The sequence below is a fragment of the Camelus ferus genome, chromosome 25 (genome assembly GCF_009834535.1).
Source record: "Camelus ferus isolate YT-003-E chromosome 25, BCGSAC_Cfer_1.0, whole genome shotgun sequence".
In the NCBI taxonomy this organism is placed as follows: Eukaryota; Metazoa; Chordata; class Mammalia; order Artiodactyla; family Camelidae; genus Camelus; species Camelus ferus.
In genome coordinates, this window is record NC_045720.1 from 25,571,559 (window position 1) to 25,586,639 (window position 15,081).

Here is a 15,081-nt window from a genome sequence, read left to right on the forward strand (position 1 = left end):
CAGAGATATCAGGTGTTCAGTTCTAGACCAGCACAATAAAGCAAATACCACAACGAAACATTCCACACAAATCTGGGGGTTTCCCAGTGCATATAAAAGGTATGATTACAATATACTGTGGTCTAGTAAGTGCACAACAGCATTATGTCTAAAAATGTACGTACATTAATTAAAAATATTTTATTGTTAAATAATGTAAACCATCATCTGATAACACAGGGTTGTCACACACCTTCAGTTTGTGAAAAACAATGCAATATCTGCAAAGCAGGATAAAACAAGGTATGGTTATAGATGGCTCTACCACTCCTCAATTTAACGTCTTTTCAGAAGCTGCACCTTCTACACAAAAGACCTGTCCTACTTCAGTTTAATTGTCATTCTCTACCCTCTCATCACTCCCTGAAGGGTGGTGCCCTGGGGTGATGGCAATGAGGCAGGGATTGCCCAGTAACAGGGACAGACTGAGTCAGGACAAGGACTTCAGTTGCACAGAGTATTGGCTAAAGTTACCTGAGTCAGGTAATCAGAGACCAAGCTGAGAGAGGTCAGAGAAAGTCCCAACCCACAAAGGGCAAGTTTTCTATCCAATCCCTACACAGTCATCTGTGGAGCTTTCTAAAATGCAGCGTCCAGGCCCTAATCTCAGCTGTTCAGATTCTGTAACTCTGTAGAAGATGCTGGAAATGGTTACAGGATTCTGATCCAAAAATCAAGTTAGTCTCTTTCTGATGACCATTATCACTGCACTATACGTGTATGTTCACTATAGGCCAGAAACTATGCCAAGTGCTTTACCTACATTTATTCCTTCCTGAAACCATTTTATGTACGAAAAGAATTAAAGCTTGCCCAAGATTGTGCAACAGCTAAAGGTCAAAGTTAAGATTCAAGTCATGGGCCTCCAAACCCCAAAACCTTTCAAAATCCCTACTCTTGACTGCCTCTTGCTGCTGTTGCCATAAATACAATCTACTTTTTCTGACTTTTCTTAGTGCAGGCTGATATAAAAGAATACCATAAACAAGAGGGCTTAAAAAAATTGGAAAATTTATTTCCCACAATCCTGGAGGCTGGGAACTCTAAGCCCAAGGTGTTGGCAGATTTAGTGTCTGGTAAGAACCCATCTCCTGGTCCACAGACAGCTGTCTTCTTGCTGTGGCCTCACATGATGCAAGGATCAGGGAGCTCTCTAGGGTCTCTTTTTATGACCACTAATCCTATCATGTGGGCTCCACCTTCATGCCCTAACCACCTCCCAAAGTTTCCACCTCCACATGCCACCCTATGGGAAATTAGGTTTCGAAAGATGAATTTTGGGGACATACAAAATTCAGTCTATACGCAGGTCATGAGAGTCAAACAATGCAGCTGGGGGCCCAGCCCAACCACTTCTCCAGATATGCTTGGCTTAGACCTGACTGTGACAAGACTCAATGGACATTAAGACAAGGGCCTACCCAACTCTTTCTCGACATCATTCTGCTGTAGGGAAATAGATCCTACATGAAAAGTTACCTCAGTGTTCCCCTCCCAGCAGCATGCTGACATTTCTCCATGATACTCATACTACCTTAAAAGCAGTCACACAAAACACTGGGAAAAAACGTTCTGAAGCTCAGACTAGTTAGGTTTGTTGATGTGGTGGTTGTTATGCCTGTATGTATGTGTGTGTGTGTGTTATAAAGATATGTCTTTTTTTTTAAATCTAAGTTTACATTGATAAAACCATGACAAACCACCACAAAGAACTGAAATTGGAAGTAGGACTTTCCATCATCTCCTCCAGAGTTCTGCAGCTTGGATCAGGACATTTGTTTGTTTCAAATAGAAATCCATACCTAAGCAGGAGCTAGGACAGGGGGGCTCGGCTGCTTGTAGTGTGGCTGTTTGCAGACTTCAGGGAACCTTAATTGCACGGAACAGCCTCAGCAGAGAAGAATGCATCCCAGCCCTGCTCCAACCCACTGACATACATCATATGAATTGGAAGGTCATCAAAACTTTTTCTCCCACCACTAATGGGATAAATGCATGTGCTGAATTTCCAGGAGAGACCAAAGAATGCACAGCCCGAGAATGTCTGAACCCTTCTGCCCCAAATATATGCTGTCTATTCATCTGCTTCTGAAATGAGGACATCCAGACAAACAAGCCAATCTCTTCTTGGAAACTGCAGCAGCAGCCAGCGGCACCAGGAGTGTACAGGGTCCGGCTGCGCCACTCGACCATGAAACAAGGCCCTGACCTCTGCCGGTATGTCTTCCACTGGTGATCACATTTCCTTCATCTGTTAAATCAGAAAACCCTTTCTCCTCTGTAAGGGTGGGATGATGGATTAATTACCTACTGTCTGCCAAAGGATCACCAGTTTCTCCAGGGAAAATACCCCAAACTTTTATGAACAGTAGAATACAGAAATGTGCCCTCCTGCTGCTCCCTTTCTTGGCCAGTTGGCAGTTACTGAAAGATGAAGGGCTTCAGAAAACACTGCCCCAGAGCCTCAGCATTCCAAACGTACAATCATGGCACAGAATATTTCAGCTGGTCTTTGGTGAGTACAAGTTTTCCCTCTTCTCTTATCCTCTTAGAAAAATCTTATGCAGAGTGAATCCTTTGTCTTTAGAAATAGGACCCCCCTCCCAAGGCCTTCCAGGACACAAGCAGTAATTTAGGAAGTGTTCTGAGAAACACACTAAAAGGCCAATGCCACCAATAGCCAAGAAATTTTTAATAGGTTGAGAGTGTTTATTAAACTTCTCATTAGATTCCCATGGGCATAGACTGCTTCAGAAGAATAAGCTGGAGACAAGGGTATGGCCCATGACCACTGAATGACCTCTCCTCCTTTATGTGCTCTGCTCTGTTAGCGTGACACCCAGCGTGGAAGGATCTCGGGAGCCAGAGACTCCAGAGAGACACTGCCTCACGTACTTAATTCACCTTTGAATCTGGGCCTCTTTTCTTTTTTCAAATTAGACCATTTTAGAAAGCAGTTTTAGGTTCACAGAAAGTACAGAGATTTCCCCTATACCTCCTGCCGCCACACGTGCACAGCCTCTACCACCATCAACACCCTGCACCAGGGTGGGACATGTGTAACAGTCAGTAAACCTGCACTGACACATCATTATCACCCAAAGCCCGTAGATTCATTACGGTTTGGTCTTGGTTTTGTCCAGTCTCTGGGTTTTGCCAGATGTGTAATAATGTCTCTCCACCATTTATAGCATCACCCAGAATGGTTTCACTGCCTTAAAAATCTTCTGTGTTCCATCTGTCTAGCCCTCCTCACCGCCACCCCTACCCCCAACGCCTTTTTCACTGTCTGCATCGTTTTGTCTCTAAAAATGTTACACCGTTGGAGTCATTCTCTGTGGCAGCTTTTGTCAGATTGGCTTCTCTTGCTTAGTAATGTGTATTTAAAGTTCTTCCATGTCTTTTCATGACTTGATAGCTCATCCCTTTAGTGTGGAATAACATTCCATTGTCTGGATGTACCACAGTTTATTTATCTATTTACTTACTAAGGGACTCCTGGGTGCTTCCAAGTTTTGGAAATAATGAATAAAGCAGCTATAAACATTTGTGTGCAGGTTTTCATGTGAAAGGTAGGTTTGAACTCATCTGGGTAAGTACAAAGGAATAAAATTACTAGATCGCAGGGTAAGAGTATGTTTTGTAAGAAACCAGCAAACCATCTTCCAAAGTGGCCCTTACTTCTTTTTTTTTTTTTTCAACCCAGAGGGAAATTGCCTCGAGGCTCCAAATTTCTCCTGTTCATTGCACCATCATCTTCACATGATGCCTCTGAACAGAGCCAGTCCTTGAGCTGGGACACCTCTGCTTCCATTCATACCTCCCAGATCCCTGGGCAGGGCTCCTGGGAAGAGATGCCCGCCCTGAGCAGCACAGCACTAATCACAGGGTCAGAAATCCTATCCAGAAGCCTTCTCACATTTGTTTCCTGTCAGAAAGGGGCTGCATCCCAATCACAGTTCAGTCCAATGTATTTTACTGGCAGCAGTTTTTCCCAAACGCAAGCCAAGCTTGAAGGTTAAGATTCACAAAACCTCTCAACAACGTGCACGCTGGGCTGTCAGGCCCCCCATCCTTAGCAGTTGGTTATCGTCCATCAAGCCCTTTCGGATTTTCTCAACTTGAGAACTACCTCATTGTCATCAGCTAGGTTGGGGGGTCTAGGGCAGCAGAAAGTCTCGAGGGATTCAAACTTCCACGTGCGCAAGAAATCTTAACTGAAAGGATGAAGGACAAGCAGAGCCGTTCTCCACTGCCATCCACAGCACACAGCCCTCTCCTAGGGAGACTGAGATACTCACACGTCCCCTTCGGCACCCTGAAGGGCCCTGCTGAGCCTGTCAGTCTCACACACAAGGACAGCAATGATAAATCACTGTCACTCACACTTGCTCTGGAGTCTCCTAAAGTGACATCATTGCCAGAAAATGTCAACACGTTAATTCCAGTCTAAAGAGATACAGGAGAAAACCTGGGAACACATACAGTAATGAAACCCACAGTTCACCACATCCATGTCAACACTGGACAGTCCAGGAGTAGCAACTGACAACACAGGATACAACTAGGAAAGTCAGGGTTAGCACACTTCAATGTCTCTGCCTGGCCTTGATTGTCAAAATGTAAGGCACACTTGCATTTGAGGATAACGATCTTGAGAACTACCTGGTTTATATAAGTTAAAAAAAAAAAAAAAAAGTCCTTCCTGTGTTGAAACTGCACTTCTGAATAAGATGCAGAAGAGGTGGTTTGAGTAGGAGGTATTGGTTGGGGTCCTAACTGCAAACACTGGGCCCAGTGACACCAGATATTGAGGAGGGCCGGGTGCCAGGTCCTATGTGCGGCTCTCAGCAGAGCAGGGCAGCCGAGCGGCAGGAGCCGCAACCACACCCAGGCCAGAAGGGGCAGGGGAAGGGCAGTTATGGAACCCAAAGAGTGTGCACAAAGGAGCTGCTGGATGGCCTTGACTTCCAGAGACAAACACAGACCATCTGCAGCAACAGGACAGGGAGGGAACGGAGGGCACAAATACCCCAACCCCCACTCCCGACCTGCAGCACCTGCCTCTGTCTCTCCTTGGTCGAACCTACCAGCGGAAACAGAGACCGAGGGTAGTCTGTGATGCAGAGATTAGCCAGAAGGAGCAACTGTCTTAAGTTTAAATCTACACAAGCTCTGTTTCTTATTAGCATGATTAAAGCTCTTCTCTTTAGTATCCAACTGCTTAACTAACCTTTTCGTTTAATCACACAGGAATGTAACTCTTAACAGTAAAGCTTTCGGTGACCACCAACCTTTGAAACATGTGTTATAGGAAATCATACCCATTCGCTTAAAAAATGTTCATTATCAGAAGCTAAATTTACATACATAAGTTATGAATGTGCCCACCAACATCAACCTTATCATCAACCCAGCCCCCACCCCCCGACAAAGAACTTACCCTTCTTGTGTTCATGAATTCATTGTACGAATCTTCTCTTAAGCAGACAGCATTTTGGCTAGTTTCCTCTTGTGGCTGTAGAAAAAAAAAATTCATCTCACCTCTGACACATTTATCTAAATATATCACCAAGTTACTTTGCTTTTTTACACAGATCATTCTTTCATGCTTGATTTGGAGAAATTCTCTGCCATTTGAAATTTATGTATATCATGGTTATACTTCTTGGACCTTGAAACACATAGAGAAATTCTGAATTATCAAGATTGTATACACTAAATTGACTTTTACTTAAAATCACTCAAGTAAAGGTAACTAACTCCAGACCTTTGCTGGATATTCAGAGCAATTACCTGGAATCAGAGGAGTAACAAGAATACATTTATGTATACATTTATCTGTCTCTTCAAAACTCATCTGCCTTTAGGAAATGTCAGTGAAAGGGTGGAATAGAGTGGACTCTGTTCTCCTTATGCTGAACCCTTGTGACAGACATTAGCCCTGGGGTACCAGAACTCGGGGAAACTGACTTAGTAACGCTGCTTAATATGTGTTCACCCAGGACAATACTGTAGGAATACATTCATGTGTATCTGCCTAGGAGGCTTAGTCACAAGAAAGCCAATAAATTTTATTATCAAATATTGTCTTTATGCTTTTGTTTTTTAAAATGCAAACTCTCTGCAGCTTTCTTCATATACCTCCATACAAGCCAATAAAAAAAGAATTCATTCTTCTCCCACGTGGTGTGGCTCAGCAAGTAGTTAGGGGGCAGTTCTAGAACCTTTTCTCTAAGACTCCACTCTGTGCGGGGTGATTCGATTTTTCCAAGGGCTTCTTCTCAGTCTAAGCCCTGTACTCTCGAGACCTTTGACGGGATCTGGTGGCGGCGGTTTCACCAATGCATTTGCTCAAAGTCAGATGTTATTGAACCTTTATTTCTCCTCCTCCAGCCTCACCTTGGCCTGATCCTGTACAGCCTGCCCCAATCTTCTCTAGGTAGCGATATTAAACACTAGTATGCATCCTTGCACACCCTTCCCTTTGGTCATAGAATCAAATTCACACTCACCCTCACAAGGACCTAGGTGGTGTACCTGTTCCACACAGCTGATGTCCACCTTGTAGTCCCTAATCTACCATCTCACTCGCACATGGGAATCTCACCAAGAGAGCTGACGTAGATCTAACTCATTCTTTGGGCACATGTATATATTTGATGCTTTAGTCTTGAATTCAGCCTCATCTAATATTACCACTCTCAGACTTCTGTTGGCCTTTGGTCTCTCTTGTCCATCCTTCTATTTCCAAACTTATCACTTCAAGTGTGCTTCATTAAACTGAACGTATCTGTTTTCTTTTTTTTTTTTTTTTTAATCCCAACCTCAGTTTCTATCTTTCAATAAGAGAATTTGGCTAAGTCATACTGAATGTAATCATTTACATACTTTCTTTATTTCACTCCTCACATCTTCTTGTTTGCTACTTTATCTTTGCCTTCTTTTTGCTTACTCCTTCTTTCCTCCTGCTTTCGCTGTTTTGCTAGTTATTCCTTCTCCTGTATTTAATGTGAAATTTTGTCCTTTTCCATTCTGCCAGTATTTACCTTCTCTTTTCCAACACTCATAATCACACTCTTATTTATCTCTTTTTATGTGAAACCAAAATAACAACTATTTCTCCCAAATGAGATGAGCTGTTTCTCCAATGTTTTCTTTCCCTTCTCCATCAAGACCACCAGAAGACTTTTCTTTCTCTATCTCTTGGTGATAAGTTCTGTAAGATGCCTCTCCATTCTTTATTCTGCCCCACTTCCCAAAATTTAAGTTCTAAGTTTTAGGCAAACATTTAGTAAACTGCAGCTTCCCTTTCCACATGTCTCTTCTGTTTTAATAATTTGTATTCAGCACTTAAATTATACATGTCTTGTTACAATATCACTATTCATGTACATATATGGAATAATGTTTGCATAGATTTGCATACATCTACTTACACACATGATACTATTTGCATATATTTATCTCTACATATATTCATTTTGAAATTTATTGCTTGTCATTCTTTCTTCTCTTTATCTTCACCTTTACTGAGGTTTCTTTTGTGTTTTTTTAAGTATTTTTCTCATTTGGGATGTGAGCTTGACAAGTTCTCTGAATCCTCACAGATCCACAAACCTTTCCTTTCCCTTAGCAGAGGAATTATATCATCATTCTCAGCTTACAGCCCTTCCCTCTCAGTGTCTATAGCAGTTAGAAGACCATCCTCTTTCAGAACTCCGGTATCATTTTTCTTCCCTTGTAAGTAGTCTATTTTTTTCTCAGTCTGGAAAGTTGCAAGATTTTCTCTTTGCCTCTTCCATATTATCAGAAATTTTCTAGGCGTATTCTTCACTTTTTCCAGCCTTTTCTATTGTCTTTTACATTTTCCAAATTTCTTCTAATTACTTAGGTAAGACCTTGCTACACTAAAAAATTTTCAATTATAGATTATGTCTTACTGTCTTTCAGCATGGGACCACACCTTCTCTAGTGTCTCCTCTTTACTCTTCTTAAATGAGAGCTATATAATCAATTTGTTCATTCAGTCTCCAGTACATATTGAGGGCATCCCGTGTGTTGTGAGCAGTTTTGGATTCTGGGGACACAGCCGTACATTTTTAAAAGATAAAAATGTTTGCCCTTATTGAACTTGTTTTCATTCGTTCTTCTAGCCACTGAAATTGGTTTCCCCACCCCAACAGTCCCCACCCCATCCAAGGCTGCTCTAGCAAAGATGGGGAATAAGCCGTCATTGCCAAACCTCTGCCTCCCTCAGTAACCTGTGACATCTGACACTTTACTCAATGTCTTCTTGATCGTGATAATGCAACTGTATCTGTTAGGATGACTTCCACTGCCAACAAAGGGAAACTCAACTAATATTGGCCTAAACAACAACAACTTAGAAGGTAATATAACTGAAATTTTCAATGAAGGCAGGGTTCAGAGCTGATTTGATAAGGCAGCTCATCAGGAGCCTGGTTTCTTTCCTTGCATTCAGCTTCCCTGATGTCAGTTTCATCCCAGTCTGTAACAGTCCCAAGCTTCACACTAGTACCCCAGACCTCTCAGAAGGAGAAGAGGGTCTTTCAGGAGCTTTTTATTTCCAAAAACTCCAGCAAATTTCCCATCATGTCTAATTAAGTTTAACTGGGTCTCTGCAACTTCCTAAACAAACCCTTCTCACCCTAGAAATGCCCTGATTGTCTTAAGCTTGGGTTATCTGAACCCATCATTACAGTAGTGGTCTAGGATTACTCTGAATAGCTGTATAAACCAGGGCTCATCCCTAGAGCTGGGTTTGAGTCAGCTTCTTGGGATACACATCAGGAGCATCATGGAAAGACGTGTGGATACCCAAACAAAAATCTGGGTACTGTTAGGAAGGGGAGAGGGGAGGAATTGCTGCTCAGTTGACCAGATAAATGCCAATCAGTTTGCCCCTAAACCATGAATTAAATTGCGTGGCTTTCTAGAATTTCATGTACAGCAATTTTGGGCATTTTAATCTACTACTTCATGGCTTTAACTACCAACTATATGATAGGCACACATTTACAAATATAAATTTATGTCTGAAATCGCAGCTTCTTTCCTGGAATCTAAATTTTTATTTCCAGCTACAGGATAACTATCTTGACTCATTAGTATTTCAAACTTAACCTGTCCAATACCTGTATAAACATCATGAGTAATCCAAAACAGAAATCTCACAATATCCCTTGGCAATCATCGCTTTTGCTTGTTAATACTTTCTCCAAAATTAGAGAGTTTCTTGTTCTCTGCCAAATATTTGGATCTTCTTAACCAATGTGCACCTTGCCATGGTGCATGCTACAGTCACTCAGACACCTGAGAGCTTTGTCAAGGAGAGATTTAATGTTTAAACTTTCCTCCTGACTACATCTTTTTCCTCAAGTTCTATCCACTTTTATATCCACTCAAGTCAACATGGACATCCAGCTTAGTAGTATGGGAAAGCTGATGTCATGACTCCTTGTCCTTAGGCCTTCCTTAGAGTCTTGACCAGAGCCGAGTAATTGAAAATACCTTACTTTTTCACTTCTTTGTAGCACTGCCTGTTCTCACTAGCTGAAATTTTCTTTTCTCCTTGGGCTCCTGCACAAAGTCTTCTCTGACTCACCCCCACCCTCTGGCAAGTTACTGACTCTATCTTTCCAAACACCTTACACAGACTTAATCCTCTAGTCTAGATATTATTTACTATTGTCTAGACACACTGCATTATAATCATTCAGTTTTTTGTCTGCCTCCACAGCAGACAGCAGTGTCTGTGTTAGGTACATAAAGATGCAATCAATGTGTAAGGATGGATGGAGGGGGAAAAAGAACGTGCTATGGTAATAAACAGTAATCTCGACTGTGGCCTTAGAATAGTGTCTTCAATTTTTAGTACACAGACTTGACTTTATATGAGCAAAAGGGAATAACTTGAGGATGAAAACGAGGATCTGAATCTAAATTATTCTATTAATGACAACATGTACTAGAGCCCCTGACCCAGCAATTCTCTTTTCTCTCCAGATCCAACATCAATAATTTACAAACGTGGATAATCCTAATCAGCCAAAAATTTTAGGCTGGCTTTGGAGCAATAGGGGATACGCAGTTCAGTGGAAATGTTATGACTCAAATGAAGCATGATGCACTGGTCATGTGTCTCTGGTTTCACGTGCCGTGGTGCAGATCTGCACAGGCACGGAATTAGACACAAAAATCACATGAGGATGGCAGATATCTTTCTGCCCCATTTCACAAACACAACGTTTTCTCATTTCTTGGAGATTGAGCTCTTGTTTCACTTTCTTATTGCCTATCACTCAGCTTGAGAAGACGTCTGCAATTGTATTTCCTTCATAAAGACGTAAGTCCTGGCGGCAGCAGCCGACACTCATCTAAAAGCTCCATCCTAAATTACCTCTGTCAGACTGCGTAGAAAGTAAAAGGCATACTGCCGTCTCATCTGATTAAATCAAGGAAGGTACCAGCTAGCCAAAGAGGGGAAAGTCCTTTCCATTTACACGCTCCATTAACTGCACTGCACCGGAAAAATAAATCTCAGTGCAATTCTTTACCTCTGCTCCTCTAATTGCTACTTACAAATTCTTTTCTCTCAATCATTCTCTTGCTCATAAATCAGGAAGTAAAAGCACTTGCAGCTGAGACCTGGCTCTAATTTAACAAGATACACCACTATTAATGCCAAAGGCACATAGCATACCAAGTTACCATGGGAACCTGGGCACAAAAAGATGGAAGCCCTCCCTTACCCAAGATGGGTGGGACTTCGTGGAGACCTCTGCCCCATCAACATCAGGGTTCACGTCATTTTGGAAAAATTCCTCAGACCCAGCCTAGTCCCATCCCCAGAGATGTGTTGGTCAATGCTTTCTTTATCCCTTGAAACTTAACATGTAATTGGTCCACACCTCCAAAGGAGAAAAATTACTGGAAAATCATTCACAGTACAAGTTGATTCATTATACACTCACTTTCAAAAACCACAGCATATAACAAAATATTAAAAGACCAAGTTGGAAAAGAAATCAGCTGAAGGGTATTACTACAATTAAAATCATCTATTTCATTCACAAAAGGGCTCACTCAAGATTCTATAAATCGTACAGTATCCTTTTACCTTCCAATTTTTATGTACACATAGAAGGTAGATACTTTCAAGGTTGGAAAAGAGGGTTACATTGTTTAAAAAAATCAGGAATAAAAGCCAAAAATAAGGCGAATGGGAATAAATGGGAATCAATTATCCCATTTTCCCAAAACATTATTTCACACTGCTTCAGAGATAGGCTTGTTTCTCACGATGTACAACTACTTCAGCACCCACATGTATGTCTGTGCTCCCTGTACACAAGGAAAGAGCTCCCATACAACATTTATTTGTCAGCTTCCTTCACTTCCATCTTATTTGCTCTGCTCTGGCCTCATGCAAACAGAAAATGTCAATTGTAAGGAAAGAAGTCATTGAATTCCCACCGTAAGGAAAATATTTCTCTAGAGGAATGCAAGGCATGGTATTAACATGATAATATATAATTTCTCTGGAGAAAAGTCAACTCAATTATATGTATGGTATTGAATGATATCATTCATTTATTTTCCTGCAACGTTTGCTCCATTTTATTCAGAAAATGATTTAAAGCGCTGAGCTGCAGTAAGCAGCCACATTCTCTTCCATTACAGTTCTATAAAGTTTAAAGTTGAAATGGGTGCACAAATGCATTACCAGAGTAGACAAATCTTCGCCACACATGTTGAGTTCATTGGGATTCAAATTATTGCTAACAGCCTTGGGTTCATTAAATTCAAAACATATTTTATGGAATATTTTGGCCCTTCCATTTTAAAACCATGTGTGTGTTATTGTAAATTTTAATTCAGAAGAGTTTGAGTCCATTTGAAATCATTAAGACTTATGTGAACTTCCTGATGTTGGCCAGTAAGATCAGCTAAACCTACAGAATAATATTGAGTTTGACGATGGACATTTAATAAGAGGCCAGAGTTAGAATGAATGTTCCGGTGCAGGCGTGGAAGCAGCTGTCTATATGCACCAAGAAGTTAACATTGAAACTTTGGAGGGTCAAAGCAGATTACAGGATACAGAGTCTTCAAATAATTTGGCACACCCGTCTTGCCTTTTTAGTAGACTAAATACATGATGTCTCTCACAGATATCTCTTCTCGTTTTGTGTGTGTGTGTGCGCGCGCGCCTGTGTGTACACACTATTATAATCATAAAATACAAATTTATTGAATAAGGTAGTTTTTTTTCAAGTGTTAAGTAAGTCATTTCTTTACATGACTGTTCAAGCATTAGGTGATCTATGAAAATAGCCACAGATTATATACTAGAATTAATACTAATCATAGTAGTAAAATTTATGGAGCACCTTCCATATGCCCAACACCCTGCTGAAGATCACTCCCAAATCATATTAAATCCCCAAAACAACCCTGTGAGATAAACATATGCCACACCTCATACCTTTTCCAAGGTCACATATATACTTCCTGCTTATCTGTTGTAAAGCCATTTAGAAAAGAAGGTAAGAAAAGTAGGCTATACTTAGAGACTGTTATTTCAGTTTTCATCACCTCAAAGAGTAGTCATCTGAGATAATACAGGAAGAAGGAAATGACATTTATTTGTATCAGGATCAAGATCAGATAGGCTGGTAGTGTGTGTATGTGACAGATGGTTGTGCAGGTTAGGTACGACACATCATACCAAGTTCAACCTAGCTAAACAAAAAAATACAAGAGATAAGACTCTTGTTTGCAGCAATGTTATATATTGTACTAGCACTCAAAATATTCACGCTGCTCTGCAGGAGGATTATATATCCACATTCTGTTGACAGCAGGCTTAGCCATGTGACTTACTTTGCACAATGAAATGTGAACAGAAGGGGACACACATATCACCTCTTAGCAGAAGCTTTCACATCCAGCACATGAATCATGTTTCTATTTTCCCTCTATTATGAGCCCAGCAATGCCCCTGGTAGAAACATCTCCATCAGCCTGGGGTCCAAGATTGAAGACGACAGATGGCAAAGCCCCAGCCAGCCCAGGGTGAATACATAAATGTGAAGGAGAAACCTACTTTTATGGTTTAAAGCCCCTATGTTGGGGAGGTCATTTGTTACTGCACATTAACTTTGTCTACTCCTACAGATACAAACAATATAACACAGTGATAAAGAGGATGAGATCAGCAAACTGCCTGGCCCCAAAGCACAATTCCATCACTATTATCCAAAAATCTGACCTTGAAATAAGCCAAAGTGAATGTATGACAAATGAAATTTGGTCCCTTGAATACTCTTACTAACATGGAAAAACAAGTAGGGTAATTTACAACTGGTTTACATTAAGTAAAACAGATTACAAAGCTCATACATCTCAAAGGTTTCTGAAGCTTTTCCAATACATAACCATGTTTTAAATTTCAAACTGTATGTGATTTTGGTGCCCTAATTACTTTTAATAACACTTAGCAACTATTTGAATCATGTATCTATCTTTCTCCCTTTCTATTGAAATAACTAAGATTTCTCTATTTCTGGTCTTCTTTATACTTTGGAGTCCCATACTCAAAATAATGGTATGTGGCTTTCTGATGTGTCATTATGGCATAGTTGGTAATTCATTTTTTATCGCTGTTTATCATACTTAAAAGTTTTTATAAGGAAAAATAGAGCATGTGTTCAGGTAATTGTACCCTACATTCTCTCAGAATGATTTGGAGTTGTTTACAGAAATATAGATACCACAACAGAGCCAAACAGAAAACAGGAAATGAGTGCAAGGGAGAATAAAGGCAGACCTGTTAAATGGATTCAGCACATAAAATGGAATCCAGTAGGAGCTTACATGGTTACTAAAATGCTTTGCAAATTTAGCTTTGAGATACCTAGTGCCCAAAGCAAAGAGAGAAACATAATCACTTATCAGATACATAATGACCCAAGAACTTTAAAAGCGATGGCTCAAGAGAAGCACAACTTTTCATGTCATGGAAATTTGTGAGACATTTCCTCTGTGGGTCAACATATGAAAGAAAATGAGAGATAGCATCCTTAGCAACGTCCTTATCAATATCCCTACAAACAAACAGAGAAAACGTAAGAGATTTCCTACTCTGCATTCTATTAAGACTTGAATTTCATTCTTATGACTTAAGGAAATATCCAATCCAAGATGTTCTTCCAAGTTAAGTTATTTATTTACACTAAACGTATGTAACCATTTAGGCTATGTCAAGCTCTTTATGTATAATATTCCACATGGCATTTCTGAACCAAATGCAAAATTAAAGACTGAAACATTGATCATTGTTTTTGATACTCTGTGCTGTGTGTGCTAGTTTCCCGAAACCGAGATGTTGGAGAAACATTCTAGTGTTATCTGCAAAAGAATTTTGAATAAACAAGATCAAATTCTTTTCTTCAATTCAAGATCATATTCTTTTCTTCAATTCAAGTTCCTATCCTTCTAGCCAATCCAACAGTCTCTACATTCCTTGCCATCAACATTTTTCTATTATCATCTTCAATTTTACTTTTTTTTTTCCTGAAACCATTCTCTCTGTAACTGCCACCACTGGCTGGGCACCTCAAGGTGATGATCACCTAAAACTATCCAATGAGTAGAACTCATTACAGACGTCCCCCATTTGTGTTCACGTGGGAACTACACAACAATGCTGCCACTGGCACCGCTGTAGACAGTGCTTTGCTCTCTAGAGCTTTCTGACCTTGCCTGTCATCCTTCGTAGATGTCAATTATTTTCAGAGTATAATCGTGCCTTGCTGAAGAGCATCAACAAAAGCAGCCTAGAAAAGGGGGAAAGGCCTACTAGCAAAATGAATGGATTTGAGTACATCTCAAATCTCAGGCTCAGACTTGGGAAAGTGGCTTTTTAGAAGCCACCCAACAAACTGAGACGAATAATCTTCGTTTAGATTTATAAGGTCATCTTGGTTCTGCTATTCATTTCTAAATATATACGGA